Source organism: Anthonomus grandis, chromosome 18 (genome assembly GCF_022605725.1).
Source record: "Anthonomus grandis grandis chromosome 18, icAntGran1.3, whole genome shotgun sequence".
NCBI lineage: Eukaryota > Metazoa > Arthropoda > Insecta > Coleoptera > Curculionidae > Anthonomus > Anthonomus grandis.
The window spans coordinates 2,979,683-2,986,461 of NC_065563.1; the positions used below are offsets into that span (position 1 = coordinate 2,979,683).

Sequence of the window (6,779 nt, forward strand, 5' to 3'; positions counted from 1 at the left end):
TCATTATAAGGTTCACTGCCTGCAATAATTTTTTTTTTGTGTAGAAGATTGGAGCACAGGGGACATAATTCGCCAGTAAGCATATTGCTTAAAATGATATGAAATTATTGAATCTGTTGAGTGTTTAAAATTAGCTCAGTCTTTATTCGGCATTCGGCTTTGTTCATTTAATTCTTATTTAGGTATTTACGTGCAAAAAGTGACCATTTAAATTATTCAGCCGTAATAGGTATGTCTATTGCACAATTTTGTATCTCTTACCTCTTATTCTAATACTATTCCCATATCAATTTAGTTGTAATCTGTCACCATGGAACCATTACCAGAAAAAACTGAAACCATCGTACCTTCTACGTCTAAAAAAAGCACAAGGAAATCGCTTAAACAATTATTACAGTCAAAGCCTGCATTTGATTCTGTGGAAGACCCACAACCATCAACTTCGAATACAACATTTGAACATACATCAAATAAGGGAATATCGGAAGAGAATGAATATGTTTTACGCCCTGTAGGACCTTATACCTTCTTTGATGACAGTGAATTACATGAATACTATGAAGATTTTAGATCGAGTGCCACCGATCGCGTTTTTGTAGCCTACACTACTCATTTAAATAACATCGATTTAAAATTTTTAAAAAATCCTGTTGTAAGAAATAACTACACACAATATTCTTTGGTAAACACTGTCACCATGGCAGTGGCGACTAACGTGTATGGATTTGTTATCGGAAATTCGGAGAATTTTACGGACCGAACAACTCTTCCCAGTTTGTCAGTCTTGGAGGCGAAACATCGTGTATCTTTGCTTCTACCGACGGCAGAATTTTGGTGGAATAAAAATTCCGCAGCGATGTTTATGGGATTCATTCAAAAGGTTGGAACCGCAATAAAATCGTTGGCAACGGATGAAGAATTTAAAACGTCAATGGACCGTTTTCACCAAAACAAAGATGTTTTAATAAACTTTAAAAATAAATATTTATCTGCGACAAAGGTAATTAATTGTGAAACTGTTCCGGCAGTGTTCGGTGTAAAAGTGTACAACTCAAACCAGTTCAATAGTGAAATAGCTTTACCGATGGCCCAGATAATGAATGACAATTCTTTAGAGGAATCTGATGGATACGACTTGGTTCCTCCAACGTACATGCACGCATTGGTATTGCTTGCGATGAACGGATTTAAAATTACAAGAAGTGGAATTTCTTTAGACATGGAGTAAACTATTTGCTTTATCGTAAATTTGAACGCGCTGAGCGTAGAAGGTTAAACGGGTTTTCTTTGCAAAAACATATATAAATCCAAAAAGAGGAAATTCTTTTTCGACGTCACTTAATTCATCTATAAGCAATTTAAGTGATTTCGAAGAAGAACCGAATAAAAAAAAAAAATAAACCGAGTGCTCTTCAGCTAGAATGGTAGCTTTTTTTAAAGCAAAGTTTGACGCTTCTTTGTTTAAATTTTTTCTAAACCTTTTACATTAATTAAGCAATAAATATTTATCTTTTTAATATTAAGGTGTTCCTAATTACCTATGTATATCAAAAGTGGACCTTATTTTTATTTTCTTTATAAAAATAAAGTTTTATTCTTTCACCTTCAAAACAGGAAAAAATCATTAAAAAATCATGTTTTTTTTTTTAAATCCATTAACAAAATCGTTTTTTTTTTAATCTAAAAATTTAATTTGATAAAATATAAAAGATTTGACTTGACCTTTTATTTTATTTTTTAGATTTTTTTAAGACAATTAAACATAAGGTTCCTTTATGGTATGCGCTACCTTATCCAAGGAAAACCTTTGTAATTTTTTTTGTGTTTTTTTATTTGTTTTATATTACCGCATGTAATCAAATATATTTTCTCGTAATAATAATTATATCTTACATTATTAATTATGTTATCAATATAGGGTACATAGCATATTTTATTCTAGGGCATAAGCATTTTAAAATAATTAATAGGTATATGAAATTGTTCTTATTTTTATGGATATGGTTGTTTTTTATATAGCAAAATAATTACAGTTTTTTAAAAATTAAAAATAGTTTTTAAAATATTTTTTTTAACAGAATGAATTCCAAAAAAAAAATGTTTTAAAGGTTTTTTTTTGTATAAGTCATAATTATAACTAACATATTTCTTAATTATTTTTTTATTGTATTTTATTAATTACAAAATTACGTTATCAATATTTTAGCGTTATTTTTAAAATATTATATGAATTTGTTTTTATTTGTAGGGATATGATTGTTTCTATTGTTTCTTATATCACAAAATAATTACAGTTTTTTTAAAATAAAGTTTTGGAACTTCTTTGTAGGCCTTTTTCTTTATTTTTTTTTATAGAGGCGCACTTGCTTCAACTTTAAAATCATATTTAAAACAAAAATAACAAAGTTAATAAGGTGGTTAAGGATTATTAGTAAAAAAACCCTGTCCATTTTGCTCTTTCCTTTAAAATCAGTTTAAATTTAGTAGATATATTATTGGAATAGTAAAATAAGCCTTTGGAAGTTATCGCAGGAAGCCAAAAATAGATGACAAAGAATAAAATATAAACAAAGGAACATCAGTAATCGGATTATAATTTTACGAGTCGAATTGAATAGCCAAATTTTAATTATATATTTATGTTGGCTTATTGAGTCTAGTTGGAATTTTGATTGAATCAAATAATTATTATATTTTACAACAACATAATCCTATATAATAACATAATAGGATATATTAAATTTTCCAATTCAATACGACTCGTAAAATTATAATCCCACTGCAGGTCGATAGACACGTCATATTTTTGTATCTGTTCTACTTACTTAAATGGTAGATCTATTCTGACGAACTTCGTTTGTTATTTCAACTATTAGCTGATATCTCGTTACAGACTCGCTGTATAATACTCCAAGTGATACTATTTGCCCACATTTATTTAAATTGTCTTGAAAGAATGTTATATAGTGTTTTAGCTTCTCTTCACAGGGCTTATTATTTCTGTTTCCAGCGAATGAAAACTGCCACCACTTGATATTTTGAGTAGAAAAAGCAAATGTGTCTAAGAACACTAAGTCACAAGGTGTAATGCTCAACATAAGGCGTTCTGCCTCTCCCACGTTTTGCGCGTCAACTTGGGGCAGTTTAATTGGAATGTCAACAATTTTAGCCATTACGAGGGATATTGGTAGGCCTTATCTAGAAATATAATAATAAACAAAATTAAGCTAACAACTAAATTAAATGTAATTTGTTTTAAATTACATTTAAATACAACATGGATTTGCTATACACAGCATGTCTATTTAGGATACTCTCTTCCTCCATGGTAGCTTTATTTTTAAAATAAAAAAAATATATATTTTTTTATATACAAGGGGTCAAAAAATCTACATTTAAAAGCTGTTTTAACAATTTTAACATAAAACAAGGTGTTCACAAAAAACAAAAGTTTTTTTTTAAATGAAATACCCGGGCCTACATATTATTTTAATTTATGATTTTTCGTAAAATTCTAAGTCATATGATGTATCACATGATATATTTTTTAACTGTTTTTTAATTAAAAGTGGTTGAAAGACCACTATTTTTCGTCTTTTAGCGGTTATAACCAATACTATACGTCATATGACAAAACGGTTTTCACATTCCTACCTTACCTTTTTATGGTCCATCTAATGACATACATTTTCAGCTTGCCCAATTGTCAACATTTCTTTGACATTTTTAAGAAAAAAAATTGAAAAGTCATGCAAATCAAATTTCCAAACTTAAAAAGTTAAGATAGGAATGTAAAAACCGTTTTGTTATATTATTATTGGTTATATAATCGCTAAAAGACGAAAAATAGTGGTCTTTCAACCACTTTTAATTTAAAAAAAAATTTAATTAAATTTAACATGTGATACATCATTATTAATGGCTTGGAATTTTACGAAAAATTATAAATTAAAATAATATGTAGGCCCGGGTGTTTCATTTAAAAAAAACTTTTGTTACGTCTTTTGTGAACAGAATTGTGTCAGGCCTGTATTATGTTACAACAATTTTAAAATGTTTCTTTAACCCCTTGTGTAAAAAAAATATTAATTTTTTGCTTCAAAAAATAATAAAAACACCATCGAAAGGAAGACACAAAAGAAAGGAAGTACTAAATGAACACGCTGTATACAAAGATATACTAAGTAGGTATATGTGTGTTCGTCTTTCTTTGTATTCCTGCGATAATTTTTCCTTAAAAAGATATTAAAAAGGCTTTTAAGTGCCCGCTGGGAAAAAGATAGGTATACCTCTAAAAATCAATAAAACTTTTATTTTTAATTAGATTTTTAACTTTCAGTTTTTAATCAAAGAAAATGGCTATATACATATAAAAAAAATTCTAGTATTATTATCTTTCTCCAAAATTATTTCTCACATTAGGTGGTTAAAGTGATAAGGGGTTTCGCAAAACTTAGGTACTTGTTGACTCATTGGATAGTCTTTCTTACTATGCGGCATGTATTGGTCACGCCGGCGGGGTGGTTAACCCTAACGGTGGGGGGAAGGCTAGGACCCCGGGGGCGCTACTTCCCGTATAATGGGAATAGTGGTGTGTAGCTCGAAAAAAGCCTTTAAAAACATCTATATTATTTTGTTTTGTCCATTTAAGCCTTTGCGCCTTTCTCTTGGGAGAAGCAGTCTGTGGCTGTCCTAAACCATGAGTGGTAGGAGCTACGCTTTGGTGGTTGCCTGTGTCGAGTTGCCATTATCCCTGTGGGGTTTGTTAAGGGGGTTAGGCTCCCCCAGCTAAGGTACCTCGGGATTGTTACACCCGTACTCAACAAATTCGTTAAGCCTCTGAGGGTTATTATTATTAATATTATTATTATTTAAATTCGAGTTTATAAATTAAATATGAAAAAGACATTATTTTAAAAACAATAATAGAAGTACCTACTCACATTTAAGTATTCATTAGGTTTGTTAAGAAAATATATCAAAATATTCTTTTGTTTGACACAATATCATTATAAGGCGAGACAAGGTTTTGGAAAGTATAATAAAATATATTATTATGATTACACTTACTTAATTATTAATATCTACTTGCCAAAAAATCTTGGCATTTAAGTAATTGATTGTTAAAATAATTCCGCATCTAAAGTTATGGAAAAATGCCGAGCTCGGAAAGAGCGGAATTATTATGACAATAAATTAACTAAAGATTTTGAGGCAAATAGGTATTTATTATTTTTTTTTACATTTACATAATTGAAAATAAAATATTGAAAATAAAATATGGTTATATTATGTACTTTTTTATTAATAAATATTAAATACAAACATGTTTTTATTTATTTATTTGTTATGTTATTATTATGGATGGCGATTTCAAGAGTTTTTAGATACTTCGAGGATACAGCTTTGTCTTTCTCTTTCCGTCGATAGGACCAAGTTAACCACTTACGTCTGGTAACTTTTTGGACAGTCACCTGATAGCGAGACGTTCTAGTTCTTTCAAGCAGTACTATGCTCGTAAATTTGGCATTTTCTGGAAGTGCTTGAATTATTATATTTTTATGTCGGCCCATATTTCCTAACGTTGGTATCTCAGTTCCAGTTCCTGTGTACAAAAAATGCCACCAAGAACTACCGAGGTTACTAGACACCCAGGCCTCTAAAAAGACAAGAGCAACAGGTGTATTATCCGACATTATTCGCTCTACTTCATTGGTATTGAGTCTTCTAGGATCCGGGAGCTCGTCAGCAATGCTAAAAGAAAAACATTCTAAGAAAAGTGAAGATATTTTATTTCGTTAGAATAAAAGTCAATAACATAATATCTAATAATACACATATAATACATTTATATGTATTATACGTGCACAAAGCGGCAAATTCATATTTAATTTTAAATTATTAATGCCGGGTATTATAAAACTTTTTTTCGTAGTTAACTACATATTTAGGTTGGAATGTTCCTAAAAACAATTAAAATTTACATTGCAAATATAGGAATTTTTTGTGTCAACTTTAATAGTTAACTTAACTAGATTTTTATATTACCCGGCATAAATGTTTTTATTTTAATTATACTATTTTTAATTTAAAAACTGACTTTATATTTGCATGTATTTATTAAAAGCAGATTCTACAGCAGGCAAAAATATAAATGTTGACAAAAATATCATTATGCTAATCGAACCCAATTATTTTTGAATTTTTTTATATACAATTAGAATAAATTTATACTTACCAATAAACTAAGCATTGTATCACTACTATCGAAATTATTATCTTACACCAATCTGAGGAAAATAATGCTGAACACTTCATTTTAACTATTTTATCTGAGTGTTTTGTTATTGCCTGTTCCAATATACAGGGTGTCATTGAAATGGTGTAAAAAAATTCGGGGGGTGATAGTACTCCTAAAAATTTTAAAAAAAGTTCCTATAACTATAGGGTGGAAAATGCATATTAAGGGAGTTAGGGGCACTGAAAGGGTAAATTTAAAAAACGGTTTTTTGAAATTGTAGGCTTAAAAAACGAGATAAAATTTCGAAAAAAAATCCTCTGTCATAAATTTTGACCCAAAATCAAATGGTGATACTGAAAAATAATTTAAAAAATCGGAAAGGGTAGTTTTTGCAAGGATAGGGGGTTAATTCGTGAATAACTTTTTTTAGGTTATTTTCTTCGCAACGTGGGTTCATTTTTTAAAAACTACATACTTTTTCCTACAAAAAAGGTACTCTTGTTGCACATCGCCCAGAACGATGGTTTTCGAGAAAATT

At 29.3% G+C, this 6,779-nt stretch overlaps 1 long non-coding RNA gene across 1 annotated transcript; it reads right to left on the reverse strand.

Annotated features, from left to right (window-relative positions):
• Positions 1-5,284: 5,284 nt before the first annotated feature.
• Positions 5,285-6,527, reverse strand: LOC126746713 (uncharacterized). The gene is made up of 2 exons (XR_007663949.1): positions 6,239-6,527; positions 5,285-5,754 (listed from the first exon to the last, which is right to left on the reverse strand). It is a non-coding gene; the product is annotated as an uncharacterized LOC126746713 (long non-coding RNA).
• Positions 6,528-6,779: the final 252 nt, after the last annotated feature.